This window comes from Puma concolor, chromosome A3, assembly GCF_028749965.1.
Source record: "Puma concolor isolate L17-30 chromosome A3, mPumCon1.1.hap2, whole genome shotgun sequence".
NCBI lineage: Eukaryota > Metazoa > Chordata > Mammalia > Carnivora > Felidae > Puma > Puma concolor.
The window spans coordinates 137,226,334-137,240,627 of NC_141669.1; the positions used below are offsets into that span (position 1 = coordinate 137,226,334).

General features: G+C 55.7%; 1 protein-coding gene across 4 annotated transcripts in view; it reads left to right on the forward strand.

Moving 5' to 3' along the window:
* Nucleotides 1-14,294, forward strand: part of ZNF831 (zinc finger protein 831) — a 110,466-nt gene that overhangs the window by 724 nt on the left and 95,448 nt on the right. For 2 of the 4 annotated variants that reach the window (XM_086702602.1, XM_086702604.1), the window contains exon 1: nucleotides 13,621-14,182. The exons of 1 other annotated variant lie outside the window; for it this stretch is intronic. The gene's annotated coding sequence lies outside the window, so the exon portion shown is untranslated. Of the gene's footprint in view, nucleotides 1-13,618; nucleotides 14,183-14,294 lie in introns of those variants that run through there. One more of the 4 variants, XM_086702605.1, reaches the window with a different exon arrangement.

Genomic DNA, 14,294 nt, shown 5'->3' on the forward strand with positions numbered 1-14,294 from the left:
CCGCATGGAAAATATTAAGGACAAATTACATAGCTCCCAGCCATGTGAGCCAGGAAAAGAGATGATTTCCTTGCTTATTAAGCATGTTTGTGGGCCGGAGGGTAGCCAAGTGGGGACATCTCTTTGGGAAGGTTCGAACCACACAACACGAAGGAGAGAAACAGATGAAAAAACTCCGAATTCTGTGCAGTCAGGGGATGAATCAGTTGGAACAGATCTATTTTTAGTTTTCAAGATCTGCTGTTACATTTTGCCTGGCATTAATTAGTGTCACAGGCATGTTTCACCCACTGGTTCAGAAGGGCCTTAGCATGTCATTCAAAGCGGGAGACGCCGGCCCTCGTGTATGGGCGCTCTCCGGTCCTACGAGTCTGTCTCTGACACACACGTGTCCAGAATGTTCTGCTCTCTGACCTTGCCCTCTCTGGGCGTATCCGTTAATCTCCTGGCTCCAGCCCTTGGAGGTTTGGCCACTGGCCAAGAGAGAGTTGTGATTTTGCCGTGCTTTGTTTTTCCAAAAGGAAAGGCCGTACGAGCTGAAATTGGGCGGGGGGGGGGGGGGGGGGGGGGAGAAACGATGTTGGATCATAGCTTAGATAAATAAAACTGGCTTTGGAAGTAACTCTGCCACCCCAGAGAAGAAGAGCGAGATCCCCGATCTCCAAACAAGGCTGATTTTGATAGAGCCCATTTCATGACCGAGGAACATCTCCCGATGTAGTTTAGACACAGTGTAATATTTTAGCAGGAACTAATTTTGGGTCTAGGTTGATCGCATGTTGGCACGGTCGCATGTGTGTGAAGCTAATTACCCTGAAAAAGCCTGTTGGTGTTTCAGAGCTGAGGCTGTAAACCTGACGAGCAGTTTAAATGTAGGACTTAGCATGGGCGTGGCACCTTGCTTTCTGAGGTGACAACAGGACAGCAGCCAGCTTGAGTCAGAGGCAAGGATGAGAGGTGGAAGGCCAAACGCTAGTGGAGCTGTGGGGACAACTGTTTCTGTATCTTTGCAACGATGATCCGGTCAATAAGAAAGTGGGAGTACATCAGGGGCCCTGATCAGAAGAGACCCGCCTTCTGTTCTCTGACGTTATTCAGACTGTTCTCCTGCTGTCCTAGAGTCAGACCGCGTCGCCAGCTGCTCATGGTTCAGTGCCACTTGTCAAGGCCTGTGTAGGTCTTCGTTTAGTTTACAGTTCACTTCTGGTTGGCCCATCCAAGACAGGCGCGTGGACGACCTCTTCCGAGCAGGCTGGGAGAGTTCCCAGGGCATGGGGCTGGCCTCTGTGTTGAGTGGAGAAACAGAGCGTAGATGAGCACTGGCCAAGTCAGTTTTCAGTCCTGAAGAGGTGCCAACTGAATTTCTGAAGTTGTTAAGAGCACGGGTCAGAGGGTATGAGGAAGCAGGGCACTGACCTTGGGTGTCATGCCCTGAGGCCCCACCCCTTCCATCCCTCCACCCAGACAGCTGATTCAAGGGTCTTGGGCCCCCCAGTCTCAGTTAGGTGCCTCGGCCCTCCTGACCACCCCATGCCCCTTGAATGCTGCTGGCCACATCCTTCACCAGGGCATCTCTGGCCTGGCATCCTGAGCAGGCACCGCTGGGTTATTCTGGGCTGGGGACACCTGTGTTCAGCCATGGCGAGAGGTCACAAAGGGGGAGGCAAAGAATCGTCTCTCTATTGGTAATAAGGATCTCTGGCCCCTTTCAGGCCAGCCGTGTCCGTGGCCATGGCTGTACAAGCTGAGGGCCATCTCAGTATGTCAGATAAGGCAGGTGGCTTTCAGACTTTTGAGACCTGACTTGAGGATGCCATTAGAAATCAAAGGAAATCTTCCTCCGGTTCCCAAAGCCTATAGAGTTCTTTGATTGCTTTGTGATCTCTTTACGCGCGGGGAGGTCCGATATATGAGATCAGATGAGATCTTAATCCTTGAACCCTGTCTCAGTGGTGATGAAAGTCCCAACTAGAGAAGGTCCTGTTCCTGCCTCGTGCTGTGTCAGGGAAAGGCTTTACCTGCATTTCTCCCTTTCTTCCTTGCAATGGGCCCGTGAGGCTGGTGTGCTCTCCCATCACTGCTTTAAGGAGGAGGAAACTGCAACGTTCCCCTTTTATTTTTAGTGTTTTATCTTAAAAATATGAAAAATTTGCATTGCACTCCATAGTGCATCCATCGATCGTACTGTGAAGTCGCACTCGCCGCTAAAAAAAAAAGAAATTTGGAAGGACAATGGTCACTCCCAAGCGTGGCCCGTGTTCACCTGTAGGGCCAATCGGTGGTCCTTCTGTGGCCCTTCGCCCATTCCAGATGAACAGGTGTCCCGGCTGGAGAAGCCCGAGCTGAGTCCACTGGAGGGTCAGCCTGCAACGCCCCGGGTGCAGTGCTCTGTGCACATTTTGTGTTTGTGCCTTCCGTGCTTGATGGTGACTCCCAGTCAGAGGTTGGACTCCCCGAGCCGTGTCCCTTCCCTGCCACGGCCACCCCCCACCGCGTGAATAAGGAATTGGGCACGTGCTCACCCCTGTGCTCTGCAGAGGGTCCCAGGCGACTGGCGTGTGATGGGGAAGCTGGGCAAGGGGCTCGGGGGAGGAGGCTCTTACCCCGTGTGGGGCGGGGCTCTCCTGGGAGCCCCCAGAGGGAGAGCCTCCCTCCCCAGCGGCCCCTGCCCACAGGCCCTCCCTCTTCCTCTGCGACCTGCCACGGGCCTCACATCCTGAGAGGAACCCTAGAAACGGGCCCTGTTGATGCAAACACACGTACCCTTCGCCACAGGAAGCGTCGCCTCACGTTCACAGCGACAACCACCGGGCTCCTCGCAGAAACCAAAGAGGAACAGATTTTAGATTTTTAACTAAGTTAGGAAACACACGTTCCTCCCTCCCTCCCTCAGCAATGTTCAGTTCACCTCACGTGTAACCTCTGCTCTCCCTGTCCTACACTGGGAAGCCGGGCACTTAGGAAATCAGGTCCGTGTTCTCTGGGTGTAGGTGGAAGCCGTGAGAAAAGAGAGCGTTAGGAACAGTGGAAGCCGGTGGGCATCGAGTCCCGGGTGGGGTGGTCACATAAAACAACAGGATCCCCAGTTACAATGTGAATTCCGGGTATGCAGCCAGATAACGTTTTTGTCTTGCTTTTGGTATAAATGTGTCCTCAGTACTGCACGGGACATGCTCACACTAATGTTTTATTCATCGTTTCTTTGAGATTCAGATTTAACTTGGCACCCGCATTTGTATGTATTTGCTACATCTCGCGACCATAGCACAGGGGGCCCAGCATCCGAGACCCTGAAACTGCATCCGGGAAGAACGTGGGGCCCGCTTCTCCACCCAGACTTCCCCCCGGCCCTCCGGTAATAGCGAGGCGGCCCGTCGCACTCTGGCAGGTGCTCGGCACCAGGCAGATGCCAACGTTTTCTGTGCGGGAAGGGCTCGTTGGGTGCGCCCGCTGGAGGGGTGCCGTTTTATCGGTCGTTCGCGGGGAGACACTGAGGCCCAGGGAGGCGGGTGTGACTTGCTGGGTGCTCAGAGTCAGCTCTTGGCCCGTCTCACCACGTAGTACTTTCTAGTAGTGGGTGGTAAGCAGCACGAATCACTGAGAGAAACCAGGCTTCAGAGGAGCAGTAATGACAGGTTAGCTTGGGAGTGCTCTGTGCAGAGATGGGAAGGCTGTGTCAATACATGCAAATTATATGCAAATACACTTGGCCCCCTCGCAGGCTCACCTACCCGATGGGACCCCCCGGCCCCCCGCCAGCACAGCCCCTGCCACCCTGGGTTTCTGGCAGGGCAGGTGTACCCAGCTGAGCGCTGCTGGGCCCCCGGCGAGGTCCACGTCCCCGGGCGCACGTGGGCCGGGACAGGAGGCGTGTGTGTGTGCGTGAGCAAGTGCACACACGTGCTCTCTCTGTGCGGATGAAGACGCGAGGGGGCTGGCGTGGAGGTGGATGTGTGGGGCTGGAGGAGGCGTGTTGACATGTGCGTGACTTTGCCGCCTTGAGCTGTGCACGCAGGCTGCGTGCCTTCCGTCTCCTGGGGTGACCTCTCCTGAGGCGGGAGGCAGCCCCTTTCTCTGGGCACCCTTGTGCTGAGATGGCCGGCACTGGATGCTACTGAGGACAGTGACTGCGACCGTCACGCTCCCGTGACGTCTGCCCGGAGGTCGGCCTGTCCCGTGGCGAGCGCCTCGTACCTGATTCTCCCGAGTGCCTGTGTGATGATGATTGTCCCCGCTTGACAGGCAGACGGATACACGGAGGCTTTGACAAGAAAGGTGGCTTGCCCACGGCTGAGGAGACACCCGGCCGAGCTCACCCCCAGATGCCCCGGGCTCCCGCGGCCCGCCGCTCAGCCAGGTGCATCACGGCCCGCTGAATCAAAGACAGTATTCAGACCTTGATCCTGGGCACGGACTTTCTGAAGAGGGAGCGCTGTCTTGAAAAGTTCTGGGTGGGGGTTTGCGTCAGATGAACTGAGGTGGTCTGGGATTTGTATTCTCAGAGTTAAGACGGCTGGCCTCGGACATCGGGGGCGCTGGGAGGCGTTCTCCGAGACGGGGTCTGAGCGCAGGGGCTGCTGACAGAGAGGGGGTCGCCCGTCTCTCTTGTTAGCTGAAGCAGGGAGCTCGGTGTTGTGGCGACACGTGCTAGTGGGGCCGGTAGCCTGGGTCTGAATGGCGTCTTTGCTGGTGACTGGCCGAGTGGGTGGCTCCAAGCTGCCTCACCTGCGTGAACCTCCTTCTCCTCTTCTGTAAAGCGGGCATGCGTAGTGACCGCCTGCCCCCCGTCGTGGCTCGGAGGTGTGGCTGGCCTGTCCCCCCACCAGTGTTGGCTGTTATTAGTCTTTGCTGTGTGCTGGGGGCCGCAAGAGGTCCGGCGGTAGAAAATGTGGGACTCTGACCTTTGAAGGTCCCGGCGTCCAGAGAACCAAGCGTTGGGATGAACAGTAAGCTTTGGGAATGCCAGGCTGGAGGAGCAGGTGCGAGCAGGAGCACAGGGCACGGGGGGGGGGGGGGGGGGGAGGGGGTGTCCTGAGCTGTTCCGTTCGGGGGGAGGGCTCGTCCACTCTTTCACTCCTGCCGGGCGGCGGCCTCGGAGCTGGCGACAAGGTAGAAAGGTCCCCGGCCTGTGGGGTTTGCGTCACGAGCAGGCCATGACACCTGTAACGTTCCGTGACAACCGTGATGAGTCCGGAGGTCCGACTTGGCCTTGGAGCGGGCATCTCAGAAGGCTGCCCTGGGGGCTGGGGACGGGCTGACAGATGAAGGCCTCGCGGGGACGGTGAGGCAAGGGGGAAAGGAAGGAGTTCTGGCCGTGGGGCCCGGTCCTGACTGGGCTGGAGTGTGAGCCGTGGCGAGGCCAGTGCCGCTGGGATGCAGGAACAGGATGCGGGCTTTGGGGAGGGACTCCAGAGGTGACAGAGGCCGGGGCCCCGCGGGTCGTGCAGGCGGAGCAGATCACGGAGTTACGGGACCCCCAAGGGGTTGTCACCGGTGTGAGGTGCTGGGTGTAACCGTGTGTTTGGGGGCTGTCCCTCTGGCCGTGGAGTGGAGAGCGGGTCTGTGAGGGACAAGGGGGAAGGTTGGTACTGGCTTGTGCCAGCCGTGGCCCCGCGACCGGACCACAAATCCTTCCTGGCTGCCCTCGTCGTCCCCAACCTGCTTGGCGCCTGGAGTGGCGTCTGCATCGACCCCGTTCCTGAGGTCCCCCCTCCCCTGGCCTCCCCGCCACCTTCCTTGGGAGAATGCGTGCGTCGGCTGCTGGCCCTCTGGCTCGGAGTTCTTCCCTGCAGCACCGTGTTCTGCACGGCCAGACCCGAGGGGAACAGGAAGGAGTCTGCAAGATGTTCAGCGCGCTCAGCATCCGCTGGCTGCCTCTGGAGGAGGTCAGGGCCGCTTCCCGTTTGTCCTCACGGGGCCAGGCGCATCTGCACGGGCTGGGCTTCCCGGGGAGGCCGCGAGGTGAAGAGCGTCACTGTGCCGAATGCTGTCTGGGCGGCTTGGGTCTCCCAGCTGCCGGGACCTGATTGGGAGGCTGGCGGGACATGCCTGCCTGTCCCCATGGGGGGCAGGTCAGAGATGGGGTGTCCCCGCCGTGCTGAGCTGCCGAGGGACAGGGACTCTGCGGGCCAGACCAGCCTCACAGAGGGAACTACCGCCCCGTGGCTTCGCGCTGCGGCGAACTCCCTTGAAAAAGCCACAGGTGACACTTGCCCTCCCAAGGCGGCCGAGGCCTTGTTCAGCAGTTACTTATGAAGCACCTACTTGGGGCTGGGCCCGGAAAGTTAGATTTGTGTTCATCTTTTCAAGGAGGGCATGGTGTAGTGAGAGAAAGTGTCGTGTCCAGTGGTCCTTGGGGTATACTGTGCTGGGAGCGGGGGGCAGGAGGCAGGAGGTGGAAGCTGCCACGGGGCCCTGGAAGGGGAGGGGGTCCCCGCTGCCCGAGCGAGTTGGGTCATGCCTTGTGGAGGACACAGCATTTAAACAGCCCGGATCCATTTTTCCCCGCTCAGGGACAGGGAGGCGTGCACCCAGAGCTGGGCTTCTCCGAGGACGCGCCTCTGCGTGTTCACACGTGCGGCTAAATCCCGCAGAAGGCGTGTACGGCCCCTTTCGAACGGGCACCCGTGTGGTCTCGTCTCCGAGCAGCTTGACGAGTGCCAGGTTCAGGGTGGAAAACAGTAAGTGATTCCGTAGCACACGTCCTTTGCTAGGAGTTTTGTTTCGGCTCCTGTGGGGCCCGCGTGCTCCACAGCAGCACATGTCAGATTTCTTCTTCTTCCATTCGCTCTCTCTCACGCGGTGTTTCTCTTCTCCAGACTCTGTGAAAAGTTCCTTCCTCTGTTCTGACCCTGCTGTTTCTCTCGGCTGCTCTCCCCACCTTCACACCTCGTCTGATCTTTCTTACAATACAATTTCTCCTGTGGCCTAAAAAGCTCTGCATCGTCTGTTGTCTGCCCGCCCTCTGCCCTGTCATCCTGCTCTCTCCTCTTTGCTATTATTACTCCGTATGCCCTTGGCCTTCTGCCGGCCTTAACCTGCCAAAGGAGTGCTTGCCCCGGGGCCTTTGTACGCAGTGCTCCCTCTGTCTGGAACCCGTCGCGCTCGTGTTTCGTCATAGCTGAATCTTTCTTCTATTTCAGGTCTCTTCCCAAGGATGCTCCCCCTTCCCTTTCTCTCACCCCTCATCAACCCTTTCCATTTTTCTGTCTTCAATACACTTATTTTTCTCGGAAGTTACCCCACTCATTTGTGTGTTTTCTTAGTTATGATTCTCTCTCTCACTATGCTGTCGGCCTCACGAGGGCAGGGACCTTCTCTGTCTTCTTCTCCCGTGATCCTCTGACCTAGAACAGACTTTAGAACCTGGCTGGTACTCAAGAAATATTTGGTGAACGTGTACCTGTTGAATGCAAATCCCCAGACACCTGGGGGGGGGGCAATGTCTTCATTTTTCATTGCTCTTGTGGGCTAGTATCTGCCTGTTTGGAATTTCCCCGTATTTTCTCCCCAGTTATCTTCATTATGCATCACAGGAAAGATGAAAAAGCATGTTAGTGAAGCCCAAACCCTCTCAAGGCAGCGGGAAGTGAATAGACTGCACGAAGCCAGGACACCTTTTAGCGGTCAGGAAAACAGGCAAGGCTGGGCACACGTGTGCATCATGTGAGCGTGTGTCTGTGTCTACACACATGTGCAGGTTACACCAGGACAGAATTCGTGACAGCCAGAGCTCGGCATCATGGGTAGTGGCGTGGGCTCTGGTGAGAGGCGGGTTCTGGTCCCCCTTCTGTGATCTTTAAAACGAGGCGGGGGGCGCCTGGGTGGCGCAGTCGGTTAAGCGTCCGACTTCAGCCAGGTCACGATCTCGCGGTCCGTGAGCTCGAGCCCTGCGTCGGGCTCTGGGCTGATGGCTCGGAGCCTGGAGCCTGTTTCCGATTCTGTGTCTCCCTCTCTCTCTGCCCCTCCCCCATTCATGCTCTGTTTCTCTCTGTCCCAAAAATAAATAAACGTTGAAAAAAAAAATTAAAAAAAAAAATAAAACGAGGCGGGTGGCAGATCGGCTTTAGCTCGAGTACCGAGTCTGGCTGGAGGTCCGGGCAAAGGGGCTTCTGATGCCTGGCTCTGTGGGGAAGAGCACCGTGACCAAGTAGCCATGGGTGTTGTCGGGGAGGTGATACGCCCCTGTACTTGGTGTTCCGGGGTCACGTGATCCCTGCAGTAGCTTTAAGTCTAAATTCCAGGAGCCCTCGTCCTTTGGGAATGGTGGGGGATGGGTTGGGGAACCTGAGCGAAGGGGCCAATTCTCCCACTTGGGAAGACTTTATCTTCAGAGCCCGGTCTTGAGAGATGTGCTACAGAAGCTGTCTCCTGGAAGGCAGCAAGTGATAGACAACCCCAGGAAGGTCTGGGTGAGTTGTGTGTTTCTTCTGGGGCTCATCCAAAGTCCCAGAAGTTCCCAGCACTTGAAGGCAGGTCCTGCTGGGAGCTGGAGGTCCCCGTGCCTCTGGAAGCATGACATCAAGGTCATGCCATCTCTTCCCTCTGGATGTGGACGGCACTCTGAACTCTGGCTTTGGAGGGAAATTGGGTGGCTTACAACTTGAGCTCTTCTTCCTTCCAAAAAGGCTTTGGGGGAACTTATGGTAAGAACACACCCGGGGGTAGAACAGTGGGAAGTAAAGCCAGAACGTGAGATCAGAGGCCACCGAGAGGAAGAAGAGAAAACCAAATCTCCAGGACGGTCCAGGGCCTCTCAGGCCGGGACTTGGATTCGAGGAACAATCATCATGTGGTTTCATAAGGACAAAAGGATTCTTGGCTTGGAGAAGTAGCTGGCAGAGGCTGATATACAAATCTGTGTTTTAATCTGTTTATTGAAATGTTTAAACATATTGTTTTTGTAAATACATCCAGAAGACACTGATTAGCCAGTCTCTCAAGGGGTGGGGTGGAGTGGGGTGGGGTCTCAACCCTGCCATTTTGTTTCCCATCTGGACCAGTGAACTCTTCTCCTTAAAGAAAGAAAAATAAAACCCAAAGTCCTTACATAAGAAACTTTGGGGATTTGGGGGTGGGGGAAGAAACCAGTTTTTCTTGTTATCGTTGAAGTGTAAGGCTTTTTCTTTCTGCTCTAAAAACTTAATCCACAAAAACTGGGTGACGCCAACGAAATCACTTCAGGTGCTGGAAATGATTTCAGTTTTATGCTCTGTGATTAAGAGTCTGATAGCCAGGTGCGCCTTCCTAAATAGGGATACAATTTGTAGGGAAACAAAACGCCCTGCCTTCCCCTCGCCCTTCGTCCGTCACTCAGGCAGCCAGGGGCGATGGTTTGCGGCAGGCAATTACCGCGGAGAACATCGGGTGTAATGGGCCCTGGGAGGCTTTGTACCTTTCCCCCGACGCCGCAGTCGCCGGGGGCGAGGCGCGAGCCGGCTGCGTGGACCGTCTCCATCAGCGCGACGGGAGCTGTTCCGGAAAGGGGCAGGGAAGGGGGGGCCCGTGTTCCCAAAGAGCCTTCGCCGCGCGGGGAGCGGACGCTTTGGGGGAGAGCATCTTGTGAGTCAGAGGGACGTCATCTCAGTGAAGTGCTGCTGGTCTCTCTGGACGGAGCCTTTTAAAACATTGTAACGCTAGGGAGTTATCTTCACGGACGTCACAAATGTGTCTGAGGGCCGCATCAGTTATTATTACCGTAATGGCGATAACACGGCTCGGGGGCACGGTACGTGGTGAAAGCAGGTGCCTCTGAAGACACGTGTTCTAACTACAAAGGTCGCGCGCGGCCTGGTGATGAGGGCCGCCGGGGACCGGCCCCTTCCCGTCACGGTGCCCCTGAAGGGAAGGGCGTTGGCCCCCGCCCCCCAGAAAGGCAGTCACGAAGTCTGGGCCGGGGCTGGGCTGGACCTCCCAGCCCAGCGCCCCTTCCACGATCCCACAGCGCCTCTCTCCTCAGCGGAAGGAAGGAAGGAGGTGGGGGAGAGCGACGCTCTCGGTGGGAATAAAGTTTCCATTTCAATTATTCAGCTGATCCTTGACCCCCATTACCATGGATAATCAAAAGCTGGCTGGATGCATCATATTTTAAATAAAAACATTGTTTAAGTGGCCCCGAGGACGTGCAGACAGATAATTGCATGGGGCACTCGTGCAATTACCCTTTCGGGGGGGGGGGGCACTTTTCTCTCTGCACAGAAACGGGAACGGCGGCCCTTGGCTCGGGGTCACACATCTGTGGAGTGCTCCTCTCCGAAGGGGCTCGGCAGGCACACCTCGTTTCCCATCACACGGGCTGTGATTACAGACCTCTTTTGACAGTGAGGAGAGTGTGTGGGAGACGCTAAGGGGACCGGAACCCGGAGAGGAATAGGCTTAAATGCACACCCAAGTGCGCGTGTCCCCAAGGCACCGCGCTGCAAAGTCCCCAGAGCTGCCTCTGCTTGGAGGGTGGGCCTGCCCACCACCCCCCCCCCCCAGGCTTTCCCTGTCAGGCAGGGTCCCCTGGTTTGTACGTTTGTAAGCCTCCCGGCACACGGTCTGGGTTTGGCCTGGGGAGCCAGGGGTTTGATAGGGTTTATCGCTCCGCGGACGTGGACAGAGGGCTGATCCCCTGCCCGCATCACGCAGAGATGAAGTGTTTGAGACACGCGGGATGCCACTAGGAGAAGGGGTGCCCACACAGAACTGGGCGTGCGCTAGGAGGGTCCACCTCGGGAAGGGGTGGCATCCGTGTTGCTTGGCCTTGTTTGGCCTGGGTTCTTCATGCATTGTGGTGAAACAAACATATCCACCCGTTCTCATACATTTATTCAACACATACTCTTTGGGGACCATGGCGCTGTGCTCTAGACGCTGTTCCAGGTCCACTGAGTACTTTGAAGAGCGCCACTGGAGTTGGGGCCGAGAAAGGCAGGTGGCAGGATGCGGGGACGGGGACAGCACCTGGGGACCAGCCTGGGAGAGATAGTCTGGCAGCCACTGTTGACTCATGAGGCAGCGAGAATTGCTTCTTTGCAAGGAGGCTGGGCCAGTCCCCGGAAAGTCTGGGGTGACAGGTGGCTGTGTGCAGAGTTGTAAGAGGGGGACTGGCTGCAGCCTGTGACTCTCCCTTCCTCTTTCTGCCACGGGACTGCACAGTCGGGGGGCCTGGGGAAGGTCCCAAGACCGAACCCCAAAGGCAGCGGACCGTTCTGTCCTTTCTGGCTGTGGCTTCTCAATAGGAACGTGTGTGTGTGACTCTTCACGCCTGTTGTCACCGGGATCCCTGGGATGTCTGAGGTTTTCTGGTTTTGCTGCCACTGCTGCTTGTAACTGCACAAGGTATCTGTGTTGTAAAGATGAGGCACCGAGGACTGCGGTGTTGCCCTGGCGAGGGAGTGATAGATCTTTTTTTGTTTCCCTGGGGGAAAAAAGAGGTTGGAGAAAGCAAGGTCACCATTCTTTGGAAATCACGTTTCTTTGTTTTGGGTGACTATTGCCAACGCTGAGCTCAGTGGTTATCGGTTGCACCTGCTCTGGAAGGTTGACCTACATACGTCATGGCTCTACATTGAGGTGCAAGTCGCCTACCATGAAATCCGTCCTCCGAAAGTGGATGATGGAGTGGTTTTTCATATATTCACAGAGTTGTGCAGTCACCGCTATGGTCTAGTTCCAGAAGATTTTCAGAACCCCCCAAATAAACTCTGTACCAATGAGCAGCCACCCCCCCCCTCCCCTAGCCCTTGGCAACCACAAATCCATTCTCTCTCTCTGTCCAGAGTTGCCTATTCTGGACATTTCCTATAAATGGAAGCCTACAACTTGTGGCCTTCTGTGTCTGGCTTCTCACCCTTAGCGTCGCATTTTCATGGGTCACCCACGTGCTGGCGGGTCTCAGGGCTTCATTTCCTTTCTGTTGCCTAATGATATTCCTTTGGATGCATGCACCGCATTCTGTTTATCTGTTCCTCCTCGATGTGTTTACCTTCAATCAACTCCAAAGGTTTTTGTTGTTGTTGTTACTGTTTTTAAACAATGTTTGAGTTCTCGTATAGGAAGCTTCTTCCTTCGTGTATCTCAATGAAGTCTGTTCAGACTGTAACTTTGGAGGAAAAAGGCTCTATGTCCTTCTGGAGGACAAAGAGGTGGATTTGTTCTTGAGGATCTCCTTAGCCACACCTGGGGCCACGTCTGGCCCAGGCCCCTCAGAGAATGGGGGTGGCAGCGGCCCAGGGAGCCACCTCAGCCTTTTCTGTTTCGGTCCCTCCTTTCCCACAGTGCCCAAGCTGCCGGGGCCCTCCCCACCGCAGGCGAGGCCCGTGTCTGCCGCTTGGGTGAGTGCTTGGGTGTGTCGTCGGCTCTGGCCAGCTTGTGTTCCCAGGATGACCCGCTCCGACTCGTCCACGGCTGCCGGGTTCCCTCCCCGAGGGGAAAAGGGCACTCACAAGTTGTCTGCTCCCAGCTTGCCTCCTGCTGCCCCTCTACCTATCAAACTTATATACATCCTGCAATGCCCAGCTCATCTGTCATTTCCTCCAGGAAGCCTCCAGAAACCCTCTTCCTCGGGGCTCCAGCAAGGCTCTGTTTACGTGTCTGATGAGGCCAGGGGTGTTTCTTACAGTGTTTAATGACAGAGAAGTGCAAGTGCCAGTAAATCAGAACGGATGGGGTCAGTGCTAGGCAGGTATTTACTCCTTGTTTGCTGGGTTGTGGAGATTTCTGGGGGTCCCAGAGGAGGGCAGGGGACACTGAAGTGTGGCCTCAGGCTGAGTTCCGTCTCGCTCGCGTGGACCACTTGCATCAGAGCTGGCTCTGCGTCGGTCACTTTCCCATTTTCACCTTCACATTTCCTGTGGCCTCTGGCATAGCCAGTGACGTGCCTGCTCATTGATGCTGGGGGGGGGGAGGCGCGGGGGCGGGGAGTCGACACCCTGTGAATCTGCACAATTTGGTTCTTCCAAAGCCTAGATCACTCAGCCAAATGAAACTCTCCCCCTTCCCAAACCGAACCTAGCTGAACATGACCAGCTAGATATTACTGATGGCAAAGTGGGCAAAGAAGCATCCTCTCTCCCGTGAAAAACTGGCAAAGCGATAGGAAAGCAGCTTAAAGGTGTTAATATGTCCCCAGCCTGTATGGCCGTGTGGCATCTGGTCTGTCCTGTCTCTCCCCTCAATGCACGTCTTTCCAGTAGTGTGCCCCATTTTGCCTGTCACTCCACCACTTAGACAACTGTATTTTTCAACTCTCCATCACCCTCACATTTGCTTCTTCCAAAGTCGGGGGGAGAGAGGGGGGCTCACTGTGGGTGCACAACTTAAGGGGACCCAAAACGCAGCCATCAGGATCACAGTTCCTGCAGTATGTTAAAAATAAAGAAGAATGCAGTTCCACGTTGCACAAAATATCCAAGTTGTAAATAGAGACAGCATCACAGAGATCCTTGTGAGGTCTCCTGCCATCATCACCTGCAGTGGGAATGCTCGTTCTGGGCCCTGGGGACCCTCCAGGCGTGCACGGAGAGGCCCTGCAGATGCTCTTTCCAAGGCCGCACCCAGGAAAAGGGCCACCCTGGCTCCATTTCTCCCCAGCCTGCCCAGAACGTGTGATGCAGTAGGCCGTGTACCTCCCTTTCTGGCACCCGTCTCTGTTTATGGGTTGTTAGATCAATAGTCACAATTACTAGATGTGAGCTGAGGCTCTGTTTTTTCCCCTATCTGTGTCTATCTCTTCCTGTTTTCTAAGGGCCGCCACTGTGACATTAAGTGATGTATAGAAAATAGTGTACTTCCTATATCTGAGCCAGCCTGGGTTTCATCTCTGCTTGAGTCTCCTCCATGCTGCTCAAAATGGTACTTTTTCTCAGTTAAACACAGAGTTGATTCAAAGGCCAAGCAATGGGGGAGCCACCCTCTTTTGCTTTATTTTCTAAGACATAGGGAGCGTCTCTCTCTCCCTCTGTCCTTCGAGATGCTGCCTGCAGAGTGGGGACCGGTGGAAGATGTCTCAGACACCTTCTCAGCAAAGAGTCACAAACTCCCTACGCGCAGTGGGAGGAAGGCGCGTGAACCCCTGGCTTCTTGGGGTGGCCAGCGCACGCGTCTTTTCTGGAACCATGGGTGTCTTCTTGGTTTCCGGCTAGGTCACTCGTGTTTGAGTCGGAGCATCGTTGGCCAAAGATCGTCACTCTTCGTAAAGGTATGTGACATGCCCTATGGGATAAGCATATAGAAAATGGAAGCTTAAAAAAAAAAAACAAAAAAAAAAAAACCAAACTTTTTTTTTTTTTTTTTTTACCCTGTGTTCTTAA